General features: G+C 38.6%; 1 protein-coding gene across 1 annotated transcript in view; it reads right to left on the reverse strand.

Annotated features, from left to right (window-relative positions):
• Positions 1 to 26,989, reverse strand: part of LOC132796272 (uncharacterized) — a 75,068-nt gene that overhangs the window by 37,855 nt on the left and 10,224 nt on the right. Inside the window, exon 3 of the mRNA XM_060807379.1 lies at positions 5,514 to 5,646. The gene's annotated coding sequence lies outside the window, so the exon portion shown is untranslated. The remainder of the gene's footprint in view (positions 1 to 5,513; positions 5,647 to 26,989) is intronic.

Consider the following 26,989-nt stretch of genomic DNA (forward strand, 5'->3'; position numbering starts at 1 on the left):
CTCAAGCCAAAGGCAACTTCAAAATTGACACGCCACTTTGGCTTTTGTGCTGCATTGCATTTGAACAAACAGCACAAGAGCGAGTGAGTGAGTGAGAGAGTCAACGTCGCTTTAGCACACTCATTACTCGTAGCGCTGGACGTGCATCAGTTAAGTAAATCACTCATCGAGTTCGTGACGGCGTCGTGTGGTTGCCAAAACGATAACCCAACAGCAAAAAAAAACTACAGAGCTCTTTTGCAAAGTTGAGAACTCAACTTGGCAAATCAAAGACCCAACTCAAGACGGCGTGGAAAGAAAGCAGAGCAACTACAGAGTGTGTGTGTGTGCAGAGCGGAACTTAAAAGCCGCAATAAATAAATCTTTTGGGGCCAGCGATGGATGCAAAGTAAGCCAAACCAAAAACCAAACCAAACCCAAACCCAAACCACACAAACATATAACTGACGCGTCTCTGGTGCTGTCAGTTCTCGGTGCCAGCGGCTTTTCGGAAGCGTAAAAGGAATCATTGCCAGCGGCAGAGTTGAGGGGAATTGCTGTTGCTGTTGACTGCATAATGACCCACAAGCATAGAAAAAATATATCAAAACAAGAAAAAGAAAACTTTTGCTTCTTTTTTTTACTGTTTTGTGCATTCTTTCGCTGTTGTTGTGTATCACATGCCCAAGCAAGTTGGTAATCTTTTGCATCATCGAGAGAGCGAATGAAGTACGTGTGCAGAGAGGAGAGAGAAGAGAGGAGAGAGTAAAAGAAGTGCTTCAGTTTGCTGCCAGTGGCGACTGTTGCGTTTTTCTCTCGCTGGCTTGTGAAATGCATAAACAACGAGGCAAACGAAGCCTCCCATGGATTGTGTCTCAGTGTCTGACGAACCAGCAACTTGAAATTACACGGCCAGCCAACGAAATCGAAACGTACGGACGTGCGATGGGCGAGAAGTTGGTGGGGGGTGGGTGGTAAATGCTCGATTGCGGATTGCGAATTGCGAATCAAAGAAGCAAAGGGAGCGAATATCGCGTATACGTATCGCAGTGTACGCACATGTAACCAGCACGTTCATTCATGCCCTGGAACGTGTTAAGCAGCTGAAGGATTTTTATTTTCAATGCAAGCATCGTCTCAGTGTCTCCCACACCATACACACACACACACACACGCCCTCTCTCTCTCTATCTCTCTCTTTCTGTGTCTTATGTCTGGCGTGCAAAAAATTTAATCAGTATAACATTTCGAAAGCATTTTCGACAAGCTACAACCTGAATTTAGATAACGAATTATGCAATGGGCGCTACAAGCACACAATTGTTGCACAAGTATGCGTGTGTCTGTCTCTGTCTCCGTCTCTTTTTCTATCTCTCTCTTTGGCACTCTTCCTGCTTTGTCTCTGAAGCACGCACATTACGTGCGCTTGTCTCATTTGTGTTAGCTATAGGCTTTTCCTTTCCCTTATTTTTTTGGGCAGAGGTCAGCAAATTTTCACACACGCACAGTGTGGCAAAATTTAGTAGGTCGCCAGCAAATGACAGTTATTGCCATTTGCCTTTTTGTCTGACAACAACCAAAAAAAAAAAAGAGAAATAAAGAACGAAGTTCGTTTTTACACTACAATTACGAGCGATGAGCGATGAATGGGGAAATGCAATCGAAATGCCTTTTTAAATGCTGCCTGTCCGTCTGTTTGTCTGTCTCTCTCTCTCTCTGTCTCTGTCTCTGTCTCTGTCTATCCGTTCAGTCATTGCAGTCGTCATTCAATTTGTCACTTGGTCAGTTAGCTCAACGAATTCAGCACAAAGCGCAACGCCCGAAATTGTATGCAACACTTTTTGTAAGAGGAGGACACAACTGTCAGTCAGTCACGTGTCAACCTCTCTCTCTCTCTCTCTCTCGCTCTCCCTCTTTCTCTATCCAGTTTTGGGCAGTTGCTGTTTGTTTTGCCCGCTTTGCTGGTCGGTTCATTGTTTTGTTGCTCGGTTACTTGTTAACACCCAAATTAAGTTATATACTCGCTTCAATCCTTTTGCTCTTTCTGCCTTCTGGCTCTCTGCTTATGTCACAACTGCAAAAGGGAAATTAAGGGAAAAACTCAAGGCAAGCACGCTTTGCAATTGTTTTGCTGCTGCTGCTGCCAGAACTTTGTGCTGTTGGCTTAACTCTGGCTAAAGAGCTTTAACAATCTGTTAATTTCATGGGGTCTCAAATGCAGCAAGCAGCAAAATAATATCACAAAACTAACAAATTACGTCCAAAGAAATGTTCAGCAAATAATACTTATAAAATATTCACGCTGTCGCAGCAACAACTGGTTGCTCAGGTAAAGGCTTAAAATGCTTTCTTGTGAAAGTTAAAATACAACAAATGAACAAATTCTAAATTAATGACTTTGCTGTGAAATTGCATTACAAATTTCGGTTGAATATGTACATATGTTAAATAAATTATTTAAATTGTAGAAAGGTAATAAAATCTGTCAGTTACAGATCTACATAATATTTTAATATTTTCGAATTCAAATAAAAGTTGCACTTGCATACATTAATAAATTATTAAAACAAAAAATGTAATTTCAGTTTTATATGGATAGTTCTGTGGTGATCCACAACATGTTTATTATTTTGAATAAAAATTAATCTTATAGATCTTGATTAGCACTAATCAATTATTATAATTGATTGATATGTTATTCTTTAAGCACATTTGCTGCAACTTTGTTGATAGTTTCACAAAAATGTAGAATTTAGTTATTCAACTAATGTGTTCAAGTATTTCCCTGCGGTATTCAAAATGAAACACATTCAAGTTTGAGAAACCAAATTTGGCATAGCTTCAAGACTTTTACGTTTTGTTGTTGTTAGCCAGCAGCTTAAAGTAGCAAAATCGCAGAGCAAGTGTTGTAGAGTGTGAAATACTAATATACAAATTATAAATATATACTAGCACGCACGCATTTATAGTATATAATATATACTGAATATGTGTGTGTAGAAGAATAACCATAAGTATTCAAGCATGTGTGGCCCATATAAGCCGATTACATTATGACAATGCTGATTTCTCTGCTTCAGCGACTCTTTGCGAGTCTCGTTTTCCATCACTTTGAAAGGCAATAGCAGCAAAAGCTAACCTTACACATACACAAGCATCAAAATACACCCACGCGCTATGTGTGGGAGTTTAATAAACCCATCAACCATTTTGTTGGGCAACCCCTGAACCACTTTTGGTCGCATCACACTTGCCCAAACTTTGTCATAATCCAAAGCCAAAAAACCAATAGACCAATCGACCAATAGACCGCACCGTTGATGCCGTCGCCGAAAAAAAAAATAACCACCAAAAAAAAAAAAGTAAAGCAAATGAAACGGGAATGGAATGAATGAGAAAATAAAGGGGAAAAACCACATGTGAATGAGTGAGATCGAAGGAGAAATGGAAGTGGAAGTGAATGTGAATGTGAACGGAGCCATCGAATCGTGCATTTCCGCATTTTCACGCACGTGTCCAATGGATTGGAGTTTTACTTTTTGTTGTTGTTCTTATTGTTGTTGTTGGCTTTGGGGCGCCAAATACATGAAATGAAATGAAACATTTTAACAATAAATGCAAATTTAGCTAAGCCGCCAACAACAACAACAACAACAACGAGCCGATGGCAACAACTAACAACCGAATCGAACGACAAAAATAGACATACAGCTGCACCCAACTCTGTTTCCCCCCTTCTCTTCTCTTCCCACTCCACTAACCCCACTCAAACCACTTCACTGAGATCGAAAAGTTTATAAAGCAACCAACAAATAAAAAATAAAAAAAACACAGCTAAACTTTTTCACAAATGAAACCCAAACAAATGCCAGCTGCTAAACAGTGACGAGAGACTAATGTATATCCTGCAAATTGGCCAAAATTTGACTATATTTGAGTTTCAAACAAAATGGGATAAGCAAAAAATGCGCACATTTTAAAAAATATACAATAATCGCTATTTTTATTAGACAATGAATATTATATAGGAAAGTTAATTAAAAAAAAGTTAATTAAAAACAAATATATATTTATGAGCAATGCAAAAATTACTTGTCTGAATATTTTCAAATTCAATTGTTAACTTCAATTTTATACATAAAATATATACAAATACATATATGAAGAATTCCATATTTTATATTTTTATGCAGTTATTACTTTCAATTTTCATCGCAAATGTTTATTTATTATTATTACAATCTTTTATATGAAACAGAGAAATAATGTAATTCCATATTTTCTATTTTTATGCAGTTATTACTTTAAATTTTCATCGCTAATTTAAATTTACTATATTGCAATATATTAAAGAAAACGTCGAAATAGAAAAACTTTTTTTTTAAGTCCAGTAATTCGTTTTGATTAGGAACTTCATAATTTTAAATACAACTTTAAAAAATATATTAAAAAAAAACAATTTCAAACTCAATTTCAATATATTGTTTTACATTTTAATTATTCAAAAATATTCTATTTCTTAAAGTTTACTACTAAACTTTCTGATTTCACTACAAAATTTAAGTACTTCTTAGTTTCCCGTTTTAATCATAAGTAGAAAATGCTTCTATTCCTCAAACTTTCCTTGACTTCAAATGAATAGTTTTTACAGGGTATATGCGAAGCGTAAACCTTGACAAATACAAGCATGCAAATTTTGCGCTTTATTTTCACGCGCAGCTGATACACAAATCTCGCGTGTGTGTGTGTGTGTGTATGAGTGGTCGTATGTATGTGTGTGAATGTGAGCGTGAAAAGTGAATGGCAAAATGTGTCAGCATGCGGTGCAAGCGAAGCGACTAGGCGAAGGGCAGGGGGCAATATCGAGGTCGATTCAGTTTCACAAATTTGTTACCCGCTTTTTGTAGGGCGCGCTCCTGACCAATTGTATGATTTAATACTACAATGTGTGTGTTGGAATGTGTGTATGTGTATGTGTGTGTATTTATATTTATATTTACTTTGGCATATATGCATACAATGGTCTGGCTAAGCCGTTATTCAATCACAAAACTACGTTGGCCCCCCAACAACATAAATTTAAAAAAAAATACAACGAAATTGCCAAAAATAAAATCACTTAGAAATTGCAATTTTGCAGCAAAGTCAAAGATCGAATACCCTAAAAAAAAAACCAGCAAAAGCAACAACGCACATATTGTGGACATATTTGAGGAGTGCATAATATAAGCAATAAAAATTGTTGTTTGACGAAAAATATGTAAAATACACCAAATTCATGGCAAAAATGTAAAATTTGAAAAACTGAAAGAAATTGTAATAAAGCAAGCGTATTTAGCGCAGCTTCTTTTTTCTTGTGTTGAAAATGTCATGTCAATCATTCACATCAATCAGTCATAGGTTAGTTTACACAACAAAAAAAAAGTATTTTGAAAAAGGAAATGGAAATAAAAGCGTCGCACAACTTTGTGTCAGAAAGGTTCGATTTACTTTTCAAAGATATTGGCAAAAAGAAATGTAAATGTCATACTTACACAGCGAAATTCCTTGAAGCGATAAAAGAAGTTATCGTTATCGATAGTTGTGCAGCATTCCCCGGTTTGACGAAGCGTTCGATGTAAGGCAACTGGCAGCTGCTTCTCTGCTGTGTGTTGTATATGTTGTGTGCTGAAAGTGAAGCATGCATAAAAATGAACGACTTGGAATTTTATAAAGTAAACGAAATAACGATAAACCAACACAAAATAAACAAACACACACACACACACACACAGGCGCGCACACACGCATAGAAGAGATGGGGCACGGTTCAGTTGTGTTATAGATGACTGCATATAAACTGAAAATCGAAAACCATATTTCAATTTGCGGCATTTAGCACACACACACACACACACACACAGAGAGAGTGGCACACACACACACGCATGCATAGAGAAAGGACACGCATGATGGAATTGATACGCTTTGCCGTAACGAGCAGCAGCTTTTGCTTTTTTCGTTTATCCATTTTCCATTTTTTTTTCTCTTTTTTTTTGGGTTTGCTTTTGCCAAGAATACTATATACCCTGTAGCGGTTTTATGTTAAGCGGGTAGTTAGCAAAACATACGCCTGCAGCAAGAAAGAGAGAGAGAGAGAGATGAAACAGGGAAAAGGGAATTTGCAATTTTGTTGCAGTTGCGACCATTGAGCTGACCAACTAATCGCAACATCGCGTACCAAATAAATTACTGCATGCGTGCCTGTCCGTTCGGCTGTGTGTGCATGTGTGTGTGTGTGCGTGTGCGTGTGTTGGTGGCCTTTGTTGGCTCGCCTGGCTGCTGCTTAAACATGATTTTACACCTCGTTCGCAGCGAGCACATTCACTAGCAGCAAGCAGCATTATGTCTGCTATTTGCGTGCTCGTGACTGGCGTGGCGCCCCAAGCTACATACATCATTCAACAATGAGAACAAGCTGTGCTCCTCTCTCCCTCTCCCTCTCTCTTTCTCACTCTTTGAGCCGGATGTCATTTGTATAAACTTATATGGTGGGATTTTCAACTGACTGCCTTTGCCTCCTCTCTGGCCGATGCTGCGTGTGCACTGGTAGCCAAGTGGAAAAGTGAAATAAGCGCAGCTTTCATGTCAGAACGTAGCCAGTCAATTTGGGCAACGGATAATGGATAATGGGTTATGGGCCCGGTTAGCGCCCAAAAGTATGCTACACTGCACAGTGCACGAGCGAAAGACCCCCTCCCTCCTGAAAATATGCCAATGTCCAGTGAAGGCAGCGAGGTAAAGAGAGAAGGAGCGAAAGAGCGAGAGAGAGAGAGAATGTAGTGCAAAGACAGAGCAGAAGGTAGGTAAGTGGCTTGTCCACAACAACTCTGCATGCAATGATTTGACTCTTTGCTTACGTTTTCAATCCTCCACTGCAGCAATATCAATTTATCAAGTTCTCATTTATCTCGTTTTGTATCGTCGTCTCTTTTGGCAAACGCATGTGTTTATATCACTTGACAATCCGCAAAAGTCGTTTTTCTTTTTCGGTTTTTTTTTTGTTTCTCCCTTTTTGCATTTGTATAATAAGTCAAGTTAATCACTTTGTGTGAGAGAACGAAGAGAGAAATAGCGATAATTTTCATTTTACCAAAGGCCTATAGTAAATAACCATTTGCACTGCAATTTCGCCCAAATATTTATGGCACAAGGAAACATCGAAATGAATCGCTGGTGGTGATCTTATTTCCACAACGATTTACAATATTGCAATATGTTATAGAATAGGGTTCTCCTATTATTACTTTTCTATCGATATTTCTAAAAGAAAATATATTCGTTTTTCAATTTCTGATTAAGTTTACTATATAATTTCGACCAATATAAGAAAATTAGTTTGCAAAAATGAAAACAATTTTACAATAATATCGCATAAAACTTAGGTTCCAAATAATATTAAAATAGTATAAAAATCTAAAATGCAATTACTAAAAAAACACAAAATTCATTGAAAAAAAAACTAAAAATAAAAAAAGTAAGAAAAACAGTCCGCAGTGCGGTATTATACTTAAAATATACCAAATTAATATACCCAAAAATACTAGATAAATACATTTACCAAAGGCTGTATTTCGTATATTTATATTAATTGGTATATTGATATAGTACGATACTTAAAACATACCAAGATCAAGAAAATATATACTTTATGGAGTCTAAGATGCCCCCTTCTGCTTTTCTTAACAATCTACTGATCAGCTCTAAAATTGACTACAATAACCCATAAAACGTAGTTTCAAACTGCCATTAAAATCAAATAAAAATGTGGTATGCAACTTCTTAGATTTCTTATTACCAAAAAAAAAAAAAAAGAGGAGAACTTAAACGAAGTGAATGGAAGCAAATTGTACAACAAAAAAGTGAGTGCACAAAAAAAATCGCATAGCACGCTTTCGAGAGCAACTGATTTCTCATTGGAATTGGAAGCGCGGAAATTGGGAATACAAAACTGCATAGAAAACGAGCGACTCTTCTCTCAATGTCTCTTTCGATTTCTCGCTGTCTGTTGCGCGAGTCATTTCATATTCACTTAGCTGGCATTTTGCTAAACCTTTTTATTTTTTGTGTCGTGCTATTGTTCATTTGACTAGCGTTTGCGTTTGCGTTTGCGTTTGGCTTATTCATTTCATTCATTTGTTATTCGCTCCATCTCTCTATCTCTGGTGCAATATCAACTCATTGTGTATTCATCAAGTGCTCATTAATTTCTTTTGCTGTGCCAACTGAAGTTTCTTAACTAAGTACATTAGACTGCTACTGTCTCGCATTTAACCCAACTCGCTGTCTCGCTGTCTCGAGTCTCTTTCTCGTTGCCCTTTCTCTTGAACCTTTTCATTTCGGGCTGTTTGGCTAGCCAGCATTGGCCTTTTGCATTTCTTTTGAATTCCAAGCCATTTCTGGTGTAATATCATCTCATTGTCTATTCATCAACCTCTCATTAACCTTCTTTTCTATGCTATTGTTTCTCACTAGCGCACAATTCCAGTTTCGTTCGTCTCAATTCCCAAGAAATCCCAATCCAAAAAATCCTCCTCATCTTCAATCCACAATTCCGCAATTCCAATCCCATTACCTACTATTATGGATACTACCTGACATTTTGCCTTTATTCGGTTATCGCATCGTCGCACACTCTGCAAACTTTCAATCGATCCCTCTCTCTCTCTCTCTCTCTCTTTCTATCTTCTTTTTTCTCTTTCACTTGCCGGTAACCCCAACGAATTGAGCTCAATTATGAGCTGCCTTTAATCATATTAATGTGCCCGCGTGCTACTCAACAATTTTCCCCTAGTTCTCCTCCCCATCTCTTTCGTCTCCTGACCACGCCTCTTAACCACGTGCTTAGCGAAGCATCTCGTTTTCCTTATTTTTTGCCAGTTTTGTCTACATTTTTTTTATATTTTTGGTACCTTCTTCGAAGCCATTTCTTTAGGCTACCCTTGACCTTCAATTGCCCAATTCAAGCAGCACTCCCCCTCCTCTTGCTCTTGCTCTTGGTCTAGGTGACCTTTTTGAATGACTCTCCCAGGAATTGTAACAACAAAAACGCTTATCGCTTTTCTATTACCGAGACGCCGTTGCCGCCGCCTGCTTTGCTTTCCTTGAGCTTGAGCACACCTTAAGGTCTTTCTTTGCTTTCGTTGCTCGCCGTCAATTCATCTGCTTAGAGGCTGCTTATCTGTGTGTCATTGTTTCAATTGTTCAGTTGGTAACTTCTGCAATTTCCAGTCTTGGCCGCAAAACAATTGCGACTGTCAGAATTCCTCCTGACCAACAACAACAACAATGGCAATCTTTTGCTCGTGAGCTTAAGCTTGTCGTTGTTGCCGGTGATACTTAAGTAATTCATTTGTGCTTAAGATACAAAATGATTTTGTTAAATTCACGTTCACAGAACTAAGTAAATAAGCATGGCCCAAAGTTCGTCCACTTTAGAATTTCGTTGAGTTCCGAAAGCCGCAGAATGTAAAGTGCGCATAATTTGAGCAGATACGCAAAAGCTGTGGGAGGCGGGGACGTGGGCGTAGAAGGGAAGGGAAGCAGTCGAAGCCACTCAATCTGCCTTACATACCTATATCTCTCCCTCTATCTCTCTCTCTCTTTCGCTCTGCACCTAATTGTCTACAGTGAAACAAGAGAGAAAGAGGGAGAGAGAGCTGCTTCCATGGGTACGGGTTATTAAGTTGCCCTCAACGAAACGTGTCTCTCGAGGAGGAGCAGGAGGGGAGAGAGGGAGACAGCAGGTAAAGTAACTGACACCGACAACAAATAAGTAAATATCATTTACAATTCCAAGCTGCAGCTGGAGCTTTTAAGCCCAAACTTTTACACAACAACAACAAGTTCGCTGTCCACACAATGCGACGGCGAATTACAAAGATTTTCTAATGAGCCAACTTGAAAAGCGAATGACCACAGCGCTCAACTGAGAAAGAGAGTGAGAGAGAGGGGAAGGAGCAGAGGTAGAGAGAGAGAAAGAGAGATGAACACTGGCTGGGTTGACAGAAAGTTTTTTAAACGTCGCCCCCGCAGAAAGCTGCCTCAGACTATCTGGAAAGTTATGTGCAAGTTATTGGAGCGATAAATACATTAATTAAAGTCAACTTCCTCATAAATAAATGAAATGTGCTGAAAGCTGAAGCAACACTAAGCCAAGAATTGTCGCACCAAAATTCTATCATACCGAAGTCTGAATGCGCTTTCTTCTTTCTTAATTATCAGTTCACAAACTGGAATTCCCTTCGAGAAATTTAAATTTAAGTTTTTCAAGTAATTGAAGTGTAATTATTCTCGGAATAAGTTGTTTGCTGCCTTTTCTCTCTAAAACTTGTATTCAAGAGAACAAAATAGGCAAAGAATTCTATTGTATTTTCTTACAAGTTTTCTCAGCTATTTGTATTATTTTTACTAAACAAAGATTCTGTTCTTTTTTCCTTGTAAATAAAATTTTTTGCATTTTTCCGTTAATTTAGTTTTAGTCTATCAAATAAAGTAAAACTTGTAAATTTATTCTCATTTAGTGTTCTACATTTTTGATTGATATTTCCTACTTACTTTCTAACCTATTTTTAATTCAATAAAATCAAGTAAATAAAAAAAATCTATTTGATTCTCTTTATGGTAATTATTCTAAATTTTTGAATTGATGTGTTTTTTTTATTTTAGAATTACTCTTAAAACCAAAGTTGTTCTATATATTAAGTAGGTGAACACATTCTGGGAATGATCTATTAACATATATAGAACCTTTAAGTTTACTTAAATGAAGTTTACTTAAAATGAATTTGTAAAATTATATGACAAAATCACAGAATGTATACATTTCATTTTAAGGATATACATTTTATTCCAGCTAGATCAAGTAATGATTTCCTAATTAATAAATAGTTGCCTGTAACCTATTGCTATATATTGTGCATTCAGTTTAATGAAACTGCCCTTTAAAATTTGATCAAAATTGCTGGATAATTGTAGTTGCATTAGACGGACGGAGAGCCTTTAGTTGACTTGGTCACACTGCTGCATTGCACTAAATGAGCAAAGGGTATTACAACAACAACAACGATAGCCACGAAACGTAGCAAAAAGTGGAGTAAATGAAGGCGACTCATTAATGAGGCGAGCAATGTGACCAGAGAGAGAGAGAGAGAGTCAGAGAAAGAGAAAGAGAGAGGTAGACTGTTCCTACTTCTCCTGTTACTCCAGCTCCTGTTACGACTCTTTTTCCCGGAAACCAGATGGCAACGGTTAAGAGGTAATGAGAAGGCAACATTAACAGCCAGCTGAGCGACCGACGAAGGACGAAGGACACGAGCTTGAAATTTTGCAGTTTGGAGTTTGCTGTTCGATGTTGTGCTAAGTCAAAAGTTGAAAGCGCTGCAATCGAGTAGAAGCTAACCACGTATGGTATGTATGTATGTGTGTGAGCTTGACTGAAATTTAAGTGTGGTCAAATTGAGGTTAGCCTTAATGAATGGCCAAGTAATTTGGCGTAGTGGAGAGAGATAGATATAGACAAAGAGAGAGAGAGAGGCATAAAATTGCTCACAAGAAACAGAAAATTCTACAGCTCTACATAAGTTTTATTTATGTATAAAAGTTAAGCGTGAGCAGCACAAAAATCAAAGATTAAAATAGATGTAGGGCTAAAATGAATAAGAAAAAAGAAAGAAAGTCGGAAAGTTTGAGAAAGAGGCAATGTTTGGAGTAGGTCTGCCAGGCAAAAGAAAATAAACCTAAAATTATATAATTATAATTAAATGTTTTATAAAGTGGGTGTTATTCTAAGAAAGGGGGAAAATATGTATTAAACAATTATAAAGAAAGCTAGAGAGCCTGGCGGGAAAAGCGAAGAAATTGAATATCAGGAGAGTCCAACGGGAAAAATATTTAAAAAAAATTATAAAACAAAAGCAGAGCAATGATAAATATAAAGAGTGCGTGAGCTAAACAAAATTATATAAACAATTCTAGCTAAAATCTAGTTTTTTATTTATATTAAAACAAAGTTCTATTTGATGAACTTGTTGATTTTATACAAGAAGATTACTCTACGAATTCTTCAATTAATGCTCAACTTCTGATGCAGCTCGAAAAGTAACTTTTGCACGGAGAGTAAACAAACTTATTGGCAGTTGGAAGGCAAATGTTGTTGATAATTCTTTCTCAGATTGCGAATCTGTTTTATTTTTTTCTTATTTAATGCAAATTATAGTTGTATTGGTAATGAAAACGCTGCAAACTCAAAATAGGAGTGAAAGACTGCAAGTGAGAGATATAAAGTGACAAGTTGACTTCAACTATGTGCTTAACATCAATTAAAGACCCACAAACCTAATAATATACCCACTTAACCCATAACCGGCGGTGACGTGGCGACGGCATCACTCATACGCACCGAAGTCCCCATGCCGAAAACAAAAATCAGCGGAAAAACTTGTGCCGTGGCCCGAGGTGAAAGAGCGAAAGTTTTGTGTTGCTGCACGCAACACAGGCGAAAGATGTGTAAAAGTCATAAAAGAAGAAGCAGCAGTTGTCTGGACAGAGTGAGTGTGAGAGAGAAAGAGAGAGAGAGAGAGAGTGTGAGAGAAGTTGCTGCTTACTCGCTTCATAATTATGAGCGCTTGAGGCAAGTCTTCTATCTTGATGTTTGTCACTGTTGTTGTTGTTGTTGTTGATGCCAAGACGTCGCCTGGTAATGGCGACGACGACAGCTAAACAAAAACGCTGGGAGACATCATCTTCCCTCTGCTTCCCCTATTCCCCCGCTATTTGCAATGGATATTATAAGCACGCCGAATTGGGGTTAGCAGTAAAGCGAATGCCTTAACCCGGTCTCTATCCCTTCCGCCTCTTCCCTCTGGCTGCGTTTCATCCACGTACGCAATGCCGCCACGCAAATGTAATTAAACCATACATCAACGTGAAATATGTCGACAACGTCGTCGTCGTCGTCGTCGACGACGAGCCCAGTTAGTCCCTCTTCTCTATGTGTGCGTGCTGCGTATCTGTGTGTGTGTGTATGGTGTAGGTGTATACAACTGTGAATGCTGTGCTCAACTCTCTTAGCCAGAGAGTTAACACAACGCAGTCATCAGACTTGTGACGCTTGCTAAATAGAAACGAATGAATTCTGTCTGCTCAGACAGCTGTCAAGCCAACAGAGAATAGTTCAAGTCGCTGGAGAGCCACAGAGAAAGAAAGAGAGAGAGAGAGACAGGGGCGAGGATAAGGAAAGAAAACTGCCACAATTTCAACCACATTTCTGCTACATACGCTGCTTTAGCAACGTTGCAGTTACCTTTTACTCTTTTGCCATTCAAATGAAGGCTTTAATGACTCTGATCTTTGTTGCTGGGCATATTGACTGCATTGCAATTCGATCTTTAGCTTAGCTATCTATGCTAATATATTCCTGACAACAGCATACAATGTTGTCAAGCTATCATTATTACTTTTACAATAATTATACAACAATTTGTAGCGAAGTTTAGTCAACTAATAGTTGAACATTATCAATATTCAGCTGCTCTATTCTTAAAGTATTATTATTGAAATCAAAAGTGAATAACTATTCAGCATAAATCCTGAAAAAATACATATTAAGGTGCTTAAACTGAATAGTTGTTTATCTCTGCTAGTTATTGTTAAATTTTAGTAATCTAGATCAGTAACACGTTAAGCTTATTCTTCAATTTAATATTGTATTCTTTATGATACAATATAATACTCCAAAACACTCTTTTTTGATTTCATGTGATATTTTTCTATAATATTCTAATTAAATTTTCAACTTTTTTAATGCCATGACACGAAATATATAAAATATTTAACTGAATATCGTACGATTTTAATATAATGATTTTGTTTTATATAATTTTTTTCATTTTCTCAAAAGAAAAGTGAAATATAAATAATGGAGGTACTGAGTATTAGACTTTCAACTTTATTTTAATCAGTTATAATATTCTAGTTTAATTACCACAGTTAATTACTAAATAGATTTTTGTATTTTATACCTAACTCTTATAAAGATATTAAATTGCAATTTATCAGATAACAAATTTATCCGCTATTCAATAAATTGCTGTTAATCTAGCCAAAAACAAAATTAGTGCAGGGTATTTGCCGTTTCGTTGTACTGTAGATATTATTGCAGAGTTTTAGAGAGTGAGAGAAGCGATGTCGACATCGAGCTAAAGGAAAAGGCAATATAAATACACGTAAATATAAAGCAGAATTGTAATTATGTGCTTAAGGTGAGCGATGCTTTGGCCGCACTCAACCCAACCAACCAAACTGACTCCAGATATACAGTATATACGATATATACTTCTGGTAGAATAGATTTGGGATTGGGAGGCATCACACACAGGTGAAGACAAGTTGCTTCTAATTTAATTCGAGCGCCTTTCGACTCGAGTATAAATTTGAACAGTCAGTCGAAAGAGCAGACAGCAAAATGAAGGAAAGAACTTAACAGACAAAAAAAAAGAGTGAGAAAGGGAGGAAAGGGAGGAAGAGAAAGCAGACAGACAACAAGAATATGCCATTTAAAGCAAAAAGAAAATCAGAATTGTATCCATCACGGTCTACTAATCAAACAAAAGTGTTTCAACTTTTGCTGTCGCCTTCGCTTGCTATCAATTCACTTTGTGATTTCCATTGACAACACATTCGACAGTCAACAATCAACAACAGTCAACTCAGTTATATGAGTTGAAAGAAACAGTTTTATGCACATTGCCAAGTTAACGGGGCAAAAAATAATGAGCTACTTAAAGGAAATACATACGTATTCTTTGCTGCTACTGTTGCTTCTTATTGAGTCCTTTGACTCACGCTCTTTTACGACTTGCGACGGTTCAAGTCCAACCGACAACACAACAGACAACTGCAGTTGAGTGGGCTCGACTTTCGAACACCCGCTGCACATGAAAAATTGACTACAAATTTAAGTGCAGCAAAATTAGCAGACAACATGAGAACTTTCTATTTAAAACTAACTAATAATTAGCGTAGAAAGTGATTTTTATTTTGAGTAAAAAAGAAAAGAAGAAAGCTACAGTCGAGTGTGCTCGACTGTGAGAAAGCCGCTACCCATTTTCAATAAAAGCAAAATAATGTAGTATTAAATTTAAAATACACCAAATCAATATATCGTAGTTATTAGGCATTTTTGTCCATACAAAAGAATTTCTTAAATAAGCTTTACAATTTTTATCTGATCCTTACCATAAAGACTATAGTACCAAAAATCGCAATTCTAACTTCTGTTATTAAAGGTACCTAGAAATTAACTAGCTTTAAATCAATTTATCTTTAAATCTAAAGTAAAAGTTTATGGTATATTCGGTTTGGTGACTTCAAAAATTATGTGGAATACCAATATTTATTCTCTTCTCATATTGCAATCCATTAAGTGCAAAAATCTGGGACAATGTGTGCCAGTACTTTCGAAAAGGTGAAAACTACTGTTTGCATTTGGTTTTCAACTCCTTTCAGTTGCATAAAGTGGGCGTGTCTAAAACTTGATGTGCCTGCAACTCTAGGCAGCATTGTCACATACATAGTTCTAAGGATCTTAGAACTAGATGCAGTTAGTCAAACAGGCGGAGCTAAATCGAGTCAACGGTTGACGCTACCGTTTATGGCATGCCACATGCACCACACTTATTTACGATGCCCTTCTATCGCATATGGCTAACGGGTATAAGAATGTGCATCACGTTCCAATGGTAGCAAGTTGCCTTCAAATAGAAAGAGTCGATTCTCGTTAGATTGGGCGTGTGCTTGAAGCTTGCAGCTCGCTGCTAATGCGCATTTACCTGCTGCGACCCTGATGGGAGAGGAAAGGGGCAGGTGGAGCGGGAGGTAAAGAGGGGTACAAGCATCTCAGGACTATAAATTTCCGGCAGCAGCGCGCTGCAAGCAGAGCTGCGCCTAATGATGGCTGCTGCTGCATTGAACTAAGACAAACTAAAGGAAGACATGAAAATTTTCGATATCCGTGCCTAACGACTGCCGGGCTGCTCGAGGCGGAGGCTGTGATTGGCGGTGGTAGGTGGGGTTGGTGGCAATGAGATTTTAAGAGCTTCCACTTCCGTCTCTAAGCAGAAATTTGTTATCACTGCGGCAGGTCTCTGGTGCGCGTGAAAATCTACTATGTATATATTAGGGATAAGTAGTAGTGTGGCGCCATCTAGCGATAGGTAGATGCGAAAAGTGCCTCCCACTCAAAGGCGATTTGCTGCTTGTCTTGCATTTAATGTCACACGCTTCATTATTTCTAATTGGCAAATTTTCAATCAGCGCGAACGACGACGACGACGACGATGGCAGGATGTTTAGGGAATGCGCTGCGCGTAAATTTGGCCTGTGCTGCGCTGTGACTTAACAACTTCAGAATTCAATTATGCGACACAGAGTGAAATCAACATTATTGATAAGCCGCAAGGACAACGGCAAAAAACAGAGAGAAAAAAAAAGAGCAGGCGAAAAAAACAACAACAACAACAACAACCAGTAAGAAACGTTGATGATGATGTTGATGATGCTGGCCAGCAGGAGGTAAAAGCAGCAGCAGCAAACTGACTCAACTAACAGAACGCCCGATTCCTGCCAAGAGCAGCGCTGTCAACAGCAGCATCAGCAGCAGCAGCAGCGAGCAGAGCTGAGTGAAATCCTGAAACTGAAGCAGAGGCTGAGGCTGAGGCTGAAGCTGAGGCTGGTGACCAATCAGTGCCCCCGGCCATGGCTGTTTCCAACTAAGTCAGCTCCCAACTAACCAACAAAACTTTGTTCGCCTCAGCCCAGGGAAGAGCAGCAACAGCAGCCTGATGAGGACTCCCGACTCACGACTCCGACTGCGACTCAGATTCAGACTCGGGGGTGTGTGGAGCAGCAAGAGCAACAAAAGAAAACGTAACGCGCAAATTATCGTAATTATAAATTAAGTCGACGTTGGTCAGACGAGAGGAGCAGGGTAAAGGGAGACTAAGAGACTGCGAACTGGGCAACTCGGCAAAACTGTCGACAAGCAACAAGAAGAGAGAAACGAGGAGAGGGGAGCAGGCAACAGCAGCAGCAGCAGGACTTTGTCTGTGCGTTGAATTGTTGGCAAATGTAATGAAAAATACTTTTTGTAATGCGCTAAACAGTAACTGAAGTTGGTGAGCTGGATGGTTGGCCGCTGGCTGTTGGCTGTTGGCTCCCACTTTTCTTTTCTGACTGGCATTCGAAAATAGATTTTCACTATATATTTTTGTGGGCGGCATGAGGAATGTTATAATCTGAAGCGACTAGGAACAAGATTCGGACCCGGCTTCTGTTCTCTACGTCTTCTCACCAACTCACAACTTCAACCCCAAGCCCTTGTAAAGTGGAAAAGTTTTTGCACAAAAAAAAGGGATTCCTATTTTTTTTGTTTTTTGTTTTCTTGGTTTTCGTTTTTGTTTAAAAACAAGGCAGCCAAAAAATTGTGCGACAGCTGAAGCCTCTAGGTAAGCCAATGTATAGCTATGACCAGCAGATTGGGCCACAAAAAAAAAAAACACACACACACACACGCACAGCAAACACAACTACAACTTTAAACAGGCGAGGCTCAAAATGAAGCTATTTTGCTTAACAGCGCAGCAGGAAGCTGTGTGCCTCTCTGCCTCTTTATGATGTGCACACAATGCTCCAGCTACAGCTACAGCTTCAGCTTCACATTATTTGTTGCCTACTTTTTTGGGCAGTTGTGGGAGTCGCTTGCCTAATTGCCAGGAGGTTGGGGGTAACGTTATAAAAAGTGTTGCCTACTTGGCGGCGTCTTTTAAACAACATTTTTGCGTCATAAAACTAAGCGTTAATTGAGCGCCAAAGCAAACTTTTTGCCAAGATGCCTGCGGCAGTTACATTAAATAGATATGCCAGCACCGCTTCACGCTCTCTCTCTTTCTCTCTCAATGTTGCTTGCTCTCTTTAACTTTCTACAGAGCGCAAAAAAAAAGAAGCACGACGAGCACAAAGAAAATAAATTAGATGACAATGGGCTACCGAAAACAATTGAAACAGCCGTTGGCGTAAACTGTGACTGGGTTGAGAGACAGAAATAGAGGGGGGGAGAGAGAGAGAGAGAGAGAGTTGGGGAGTTGTGCCACTAACCAAATTTACAACTTGTGTGGCCCATCGACGACGATGGCGAATGGCGACGATGACGATGACGATGACGACGACAAAATGGCAACCATTAAAAATGCCGCCATCGTCAGCGCAAAACTAAAATGGAATTTCAAAATGAAACGAATAAGTTCAATGCACCAAACTACGATGAGGGGATGGCGGAAGGATGGGTGACAAACGCTCGCAGCTCAAAGCCCAAAGCTGGAGAGCACAACGAACCCGACATGCTCTTTTAATTGTCTGCATTAAGTCCATGCAAATCCATTCATTTCAAGTTCATTGAACCAATGTTGGCAAGCAAAAACTCCACTCCACACGCCACTTTTAGACAATCAACTTTGCCATATTTACGCCAGATTTTGAAACCCGTTTAACAGCGTTTAATAAGCGCCATTTTGGAGTGTATAACAAAGTGTTTCACGATATCGAAGTTACTCTTGTCACTTATTCGAATTCATTACTTTGCCTAGTCTTTGCCTTTGTCTTCTTGCAGGCAATTTGGAGTCTGAACTTTGCTTAAAAGTCTAGAATTTATACGTTATTGTTATGATAGCGGTTCAAAAGTGATTTAAAAAGTGCTTCAACTTGATGGCAAATAAATCATTTAAGATATTCAATTTAAATTTCGTTTCGTTATAACTGTGATTGCCCTTTAAAAATCACCAAATTAGAGATATTTATTTGAGTAAGCTGTAGAAAATAATATAAAGTAATAGTAAATGAAATGAAATGTAATAGCACTCAAATTATATAAAATTAAATAAAAAAAAAAAACAAATAATAATTTTTCATTATTAAAATTAAATAAAAAAAAAAACAAATAATAATTTTGCATTATTAAAATTAAATAAAACAAGTTGAAATTAAATTAGATTATATGAAATGGAACGAAATGGAATGGAATGAAAATAAAAAATGATAAACCGAAATTATATAAAATGCAATCACATTTTGAATTAAATTCAAGCAAAAAATAAATAAATAAAATAAGATAAAATAGAAAAAATTAAAAGAAATAGATTGAAATGAAACGAAATAAAATGAAATAAAATTAAAAAATGATTAACTGAAATGAAATGAATAATTTAATATCAAATGAATGAAATGAATAAAAATGGAACAAATTGAAATGGAGCGAAATAAAATTAAGTGATTAGATATAAAGCGACAAAATAGAAATAAGAGAAATAAAATGAAATAAAATGTAATTTAAAAAATATACAAAATTAGTAAAGAAGATATTGTAAAATAAAAAAAAAGAATTCTTAGGAATATCTATTCGGAAAATCTTTCGAAAATAAAAAAATATTGAAGAAAAACTACATTAACTTTAAGAAATCGCATAAATTGATATAAATAAGTAAATAAATAAAATAAAATAAAATAAAATAGTAATTGTAAATACAGGGCAAATACAAAAGTATACTAAACCAATTTAGAAGTTTTAGACACTTTTGTGGCTGGACAGACAGACAGTCGAAATATAGATAGAGAAGCAACTTGAATAATCATAGTGTGCAGGCAATTGTCTATAGTTCGCATGGCGTCAACGCAATGCAGATGAGCTTTTCAGGCAGAACCGAACGGAATGGGAACAGAGATAGAAACAGAGACTGTGACTGCGACTGCGACTGCGAATGAGACTGGGACAGTGACAAAGTAAATTAGCCCAGAATAAGGGCCATGTTTGAATTTGCCCCTCCGGCCAGACAACTGGCTGCCTTGCTGGCTGACTGGATGGCTGGCTAGCTGAGATGTATTACCCATTGAAACCGAGCGACAGTGATGAGCTAAAAGCAAAGGAGGAGAGAGGAGAAAGGAGAAAGTGAGGCAGCATAGGGATTGAACGTACCACTATTGGAGTGGAGCATGTCCGATGTCTACTGCTGTGCATAAGTAGCTCTGAAATTAACGCTAAAAAATTGTCGTGGCGAATGCGCAAATGAGCAAGCGACAGGGCTTAGTGAAAGTTTCCCTTCCACGCTGCTGACTAGGGGATAAAGATAACGAACGATAAAGGAGGGCGAGAAACGGTCGGAGACGCGTGCTTTCTCTCAATTGAGCGGCGTGAAAACAGAAATTACATTTAATGGTTATAAATTGAAAGTGAGTAAATGAAATGCGTAAATATTGACTTATTGAATGGAGTTTGGCTGACGCCAACGCACTGTTTATTGAGGGTCACTTCAAATTACATTATTGCCAAGAGAGCCGCACACATAGAGTGAAAGGACGATAGATTGTTAGAAAGAGAAATGGAGAGACAGAGAAAGAGAACGACTAAGCGAGTGATAGAAAGAGGAATGAAAATCCACACACACACACACACACACACACACACACACACACACACACAGTGGGGTTTGACAGCGCTAATTTGTTGATTTGCTGAATTTGATTTTCGCTTTTCTCCATTTCTTTTGCGCTGTGGTTATTGCTTTTCTTCTTCAACTTGTTTTTGTTGTTGTTGTTTATCTATTATGATGATGATTGTTGCTGTTGTTGTTGTCATTAGCATGTCAGCTCTGACTCTGCGCTGGGCAGTTTTAAGCGTCCAGCAGGCAAAGTTTGCGGTCTAATGAGCTTATACTCTCTAATGGCAGCCGCGCCAACAAACAGAGCGAGATAGCGTGCGGGAGATAGAGTGGGATCAAGATAGAGTGGAAGCGATTGATTTGGCGAGGGTATCTAAAAATAAAACGAAAGCCCCGGAAGTAATTATGATTGTTTTCGACATGATTTTTGCCTTTCTAATTGAATTCTGCAGCCGACCAATGCTCTATCTGCTTAATCCCCTCCACCTTCCCACCCCCGTGCAGCTTTGCGCTCCTTTGATCAACATTTAATGGGCGGGGCACAATTGGATGTCAGTTAGCCAAATTTGTGTGGGGCCTGGCGGCAACTTTAACTTCAACAGGAACTAGAAAATTGCAAGAAATGTTTAGCCAGTTTTTTGTATGTACAACGTTTGAACATGTTTTTAAGGGTTTGAAGTGACAGGCTATTGAGCTGTAAACAGTTATAGTAATAGGCCCAAAAGAACCGCAAATGAAACCGTCCTTAAATGAAAACTGAAACTGGCGAAATGTCGAAATCGAACAATTACTTCAGCTACAACAACAGATACAAATACAAACCGACAGAGTTGAGTGTGATAAACTAGCAGCTACTCTGTAAAAAATTGCAGAGCTATCAAGAGCTGGGAAATACAACATAAGAAACAATGTAATTTTTAATAGTATCATTGAACCGATCATTTCTACGTCAACAACATATTATACAGTAATTTGATCAGTCTGATTTTTATGTATACAAAAGCTTTCGCATAATGCAGCAACTTGTCCAACTTCCAATAAATTCTCTTGAGAATTTGCTGTTTAGTTTGCTTCTGAACAGGCGGACAGACGGCCTGACGTCTGCTAGGAAAAAGTTATGCAAATCAGCCAATTGTTAAAATATTCCCGTTTTGAGTGTCGCTATCAATAGAGGGTATTGCAAAGACATGGAGAGACAAGGACAACAAAAAAAAAAAGAAACAAAAGCCATTAGGCAAAAGGGACCTTACGAGCAACGACAACGGCCTAAAAGCGAGCAATGACAACGGGTTATAAACAATCGGCTCATATTGAAAAGAAAGTACCATTACACACAAACACACACACAGACAGAGGGAGAAACATACGCATAGTCAATCTAAGAAAGGAAAATGTGTCATAAACAGAAAGAGGGAAAGCAAGCGAAAGAAAGGCAGAGAGAGTGAGTTGAGAGAGAGCCAGAGAGGGACATATGCGACGCGTCTGCCACACACCACACACACACACACACATATATATACCAATACAAGCAGGCAGACAGACAGAGTTCGAGTTTATCTGCGCATCTAAACTGAACCAGCGTGTATGCGTGTATGGAGGCCATAGCCATATAATAAATCGAAGTCACGACAAATATAAATAATAAAATTTGTTTTATTTTATTTTATTTCTATATAGAATTTTCGTGCTTTTCTTTTTTGCATTTCAACGTACTTTCAGTACATAAATCTCGAGCTTAGCAGCGGACAGCGACAAGAGTGGAGCGAGTGGCGGGAGTGTCGGGAGTGGAGGGAAAGTAGGAGGTCTCGGGCATTCCGGAACCCATGACAAAAAAATATAACACAAAAATGTTCCTTCTTTCATTTTCATTTTCATTTTTTTTTTCTCTCTCGATTTTTTCCTCTTTTTGTTGTTTTGCGTTTTGCTGGAGCGCCTGAAACAACAGACACGAGGCGCAGGGCCGTGGGCGTCGTTTTGGTTCGTAGATTGGAAGGTCTATGCTCGCATGAATATTGTTGGTGCATACATGTGTGTGTATACGTATGTGTGTACTGTATAATATATAGACATATAGCACATCCATACATACATATATAAGAACAAAAAAGCACTGAGAAAGAAGTAACAATAACAAATCCAATATTAGATGGCTAAAACAACAATGCGTTCAAGTACGAGTCGTCTCTGTCTCCCCTCTACTCCACTCTATCCCCCCGCCCCCTTTCTATATCGACTCCACTTCTAGCCAAGGTTCTTGGCTCAAGCAGCCACAGCAGCAGCAGCAGGCGCACATTTATGGCTATTTGGTATTTTGGCGAATAGCAAGTGAACAAGCTGTGTGTGCTGCAATTTGTGGCGAGTTTTCCTCACCCTCGACACTGCGAATGCTGATAGCCAAAACTTTGGAATGTGCAATGCTAAAGCATCCACTTGAATTGAGTCAAATTACATGGTATTTTTTGTTGTAGATGGGTTGACGGGGTTGACGGGGGGAAATATGGGATTACTTATAGGCATTGAATTGGAAACAATTTGAAGAGATTTCAGCATATTCATATTACTCGACCAGCCCCAAATAGTTGTGCGTGCTGTTGCCCATAATAAGGTAAGCTGGCAATATGAAAAGATATCAGACAATAGCGCGCTTCCCTTCTCTTCCACTTCTCTTCCACTTCTCTAATAAACCGAATAAATAAACACAAGTGAAACCAAATAAACAGATGCCAACGTCTGCGTCTACGTCTTTGTCGTCGCTTCACTTGAGCACTCTATGAATATCTCTTTTTTTTCTGTTGTTATTGCTATTGGGATTCATTAACTGTTTTGTCAGCCATCAGTTGCAAAAAGGGCAGAAGAAAACGCTGAAATCGCTCGAAAAGACATTTGCTAACAATTTCATTTGTTGGCTTATTAAATAAACTTGAAATAAGCAGCTTACGAATAAATTGCTTATACTGAAATGTAATTAATACAAATTCTAATTGAAAATCAAAAAGAGTTGCCCAGTATACTTTGTTCAATAGGTTTTTTTTTTGTAATTATAACCGACAAAGCTAGTCGACCTTTGAAATTTAATAGAATAAGCGCTGCTTATTATAATTTTTAAAGTATATTAAATTAATTGCATATGCTGAAATTTAATGTATAGTTTTGATGTGAAAATAGTTTGTATTTAGTAAAAACATTGCTCCGGTTATAAATTCATTGTTATATTTTTGGTATTATACGAAGTATAATTTTGAAACGCGCTTGCCAAAACCAAATATCAAACAGTTTAAAGAGCAAATTAAATGTGAAACTAGTGGCAACTACATTTGGTCGCATCCTGTGGGAGAACATGCCATCTGATAAGCCAGATTGGAAAAGGTTTCGACTCGTTCGCCTCCCCCTTCCTCTTGTTCGTTCCCGTTCCCGTTACCATTCAGGTAATAAAATATAATGCTGTAACGAGCGAAAATGCCCAAGCTTGAGCTAATTGCATACCATTTTTGGGGTCGACTGATGTGTGATAAACTTTGCCACACCCACAAAAATGAGTAAGAGTTCATAGTAGAGAAAGGCTTAAAATGGATGCAAAGGGGGGAGGTGCAACAATATGCCTAACGAGTGTGACATGCGTAACAGAGAGAGGAAGAGAGTGAGAGAGAGAGAGAAGGAGAGGGAGAGGCAAGGAACCCTGTTGACCCGAAGACCGAGAGCATTAACTTTGCCAAGTGTTGCCAAGTGTATCTAAATTTTCTGCACTAACACCCAAAATCTAATTTATATCACGTTAATGAGCTTTTACGTCAAATTTTTGGGGCGACAAAAACTTTGGGTGCCTCTCACTGGATTCTCTAGTCATCATCGGATTGAAGCGAAGGAGGTGCCACACAATGGTAGAGAAATAAAGGAGAAGGAGGAGGAGGGAGGAGACAGACGGAGATGGACGAAGCAAAAAACTGTCAACTGTAAAAAGTTTGGTCGGCTTATCAAACGAAATTTGTGGCAATAAAACGAAAAACGAAACGAAACGAAACGGAATGAAAATACTCGTAGAATGCGATAAATAGGAATGGGCAACAAAAAAGAGACAGCACGAGAAACAAAGAGAGAGAGAGAGAGAACTGTGAACAAGCTGTGAGCCAAGTGGAAGCACGTGGAGTGCGTCATGTCTAAGCCAATAAACGAAAGGTTATTTAATATTTGGCTACAGTTTTTGACGCACCTACCCGCCCCCTCCCCCTCCCACGCCCACGCCTCGCTTGTTTTCGCCCTTCCTCTAAGCCAACAACCTCTCCACTAACAACTTAGCCAACTTGGCACTTTTTTTCCAGCTTTTCTCTTTCTCTTTTTTTTTCTTTTTTTGTTGTCTCGGTTCATAACAAACATCAAAGCGGAGTAAGGGCGTGGTTCGGTGTGTGTGTGTGTGTGTGGGAGGAGGAAAGCATATATATATATAGGGGCAGCAGCTGGAGGGAGAACGGCGGGCACGGGGTTTTTATTTTTTGAGTTGGGTGACTCCTGCGGGCAAATATTAAACAAATCTAAGCGAACGCATTGCAAAGTTGTCAACTTGCGCTGATAACACGCCCCACACCACACCGAGACTACCACACTGGCCGTAAGCCCTGCCAACCTGCTACAAAAATCGCTCCCCGAACCGACAAACGACAAACGAACCCATCCTTTCATCCACAACGACGAGTCGCGCGCTCGCTGTGACGTTGTTTCTTTTGTTTTGCCAACGAGCGAAAAGGCACAAACATTGGCCAAATTTAAATGCAAATTACGAGGCAGACTGAAAGAAAATAGCACGCATAGCAAAATGAGCGAGGAGTAGAGTTAGTCAGCTGATGGAAGGGCGGAGGGAAGGGCAATGTATAGACTCGCGCTGTGTTTTTGAAATTATGGCCATAATAAAAGTCACACAAAAGTGGGCGAAGCACAACAAGACAGGCAGGCAGGTGGCTCAAATGCAACGACGGCATGTGTTACGCATTTCAGCTTTAAATCAAATAATTGGCCATCAAATAAAATAAATGAAACGATGAGCAGAACTAGCTCAAACTAATAAAAACAAAAGAAGAGCGAAATGAACATGATTGTGATAATATTAATAATGTGAATTCAGGATATGCTTAGTTAATGGAAAACATCAAACTAGAAAGGAAGATGGACAACAACAATATCGTCATCATCAGCATCAACATCTTAAGCAACTTCTTTATGGCAACACAACATTTTGATAGATCATTTGAAAGACAATTGAAAAGGCAAAAAGGCAAAAGGAATGTGCCAAAGGCAATAAACGGCAGCAACGCCATAAAACAAGGTGCAAAAATGATGGCAAATAAGATTTAATCGCAAGATAGGATGAACTAGAAAGTTGTCCAACTAACCTTGAGCTGACAACACACAAGTTGAACAACATTTTCAAAACGAACTGAAACGGTTCCATAAGAAAAAATAAGGAAAATACATTCGTATTTATGTAATTAGTAAATTAAATAAACACATTTTTTTTAAAGAATTCCCAGAAATGAATCATACAACTCTATAAACATTTGGTTATTAATTAAATAAATTCTACGCAATTTAAAGGCTGCAAAGTTGTACAACTAATTAAAGCAAAATACATATAAAATATGACAAGAAATTGATTAAAAACATGCGAACGAACATGCGTTGGGAGACTGAGAGAGTGGGAGAGCACAGTTGGCTAACCAGGCGTATGCGTATTAAGATATTCCCAGATAGAAAAGTGGCAAAGTGGCAGCTGTAAGCTGAATGTGTGGCAAGCTCTCGCAGCAGCAGCGCAGCTACTTTCATTTGCAGCACGTGTTACGCATTGCGGCACCAACGCCCGCGACGCAGAGTGAAAGAGAGACAGAGAGTGGGAGAGAGAGAGAGAGAGAGTGGAGGCTACGCATATGGGGATAGAATGAAGCTGTCGGCGACTGTGGCGACACGCACAAACGCAATATTTTGCAGCAAGTTTGTGGCTCACCGAATTATTTGACTTGGTTGTTGTGCAACAGCCACTCAGCTCAGCTTTTGGTCTGGGAACAACGCATGTGACAGTCTCACAGAGTTCTCTGGCATCCCATCTCTCACTCTCTCGACAGTTTTCCCCACTTAGCTCAGCTTAGCTCAGGTGGTGAATTGGCCAAGGGTCCAAGACTCGATGTATTTAGCTCAGTTTACGGCCAGAAACAGAAACAGAGCTCTTTCTATCTGCTGTTTATGATTAATTGTGCTCCGCCCGACTGGCAGACAGCGTATAAAGTCCGCCAGCAAGCCAAAAACAGATTGAACACGACAAAACAACAACAACAGAAAACCAAAACCCAGAAAGAGGCGAAAAAAAAAAATTGCTGAACGTGACTTTGCCGCACAGCCACAGTTAACGAATCTAGGGATTGGATTTTGTAGATATAAACGGGGAGGGGGAGGGGAAAGGAGTGGGGGAGGAAAAGTATGAGCCGCAAGTAGTTCAGTAATTG

This window comes from Drosophila nasuta, chromosome X (assembly GCF_023558535.2).
Source record: "Drosophila nasuta strain 15112-1781.00 chromosome X, ASM2355853v1, whole genome shotgun sequence".
Taxonomy (NCBI): domain Eukaryota; kingdom Metazoa; phylum Arthropoda; class Insecta; order Diptera; family Drosophilidae; genus Drosophila; species Drosophila nasuta.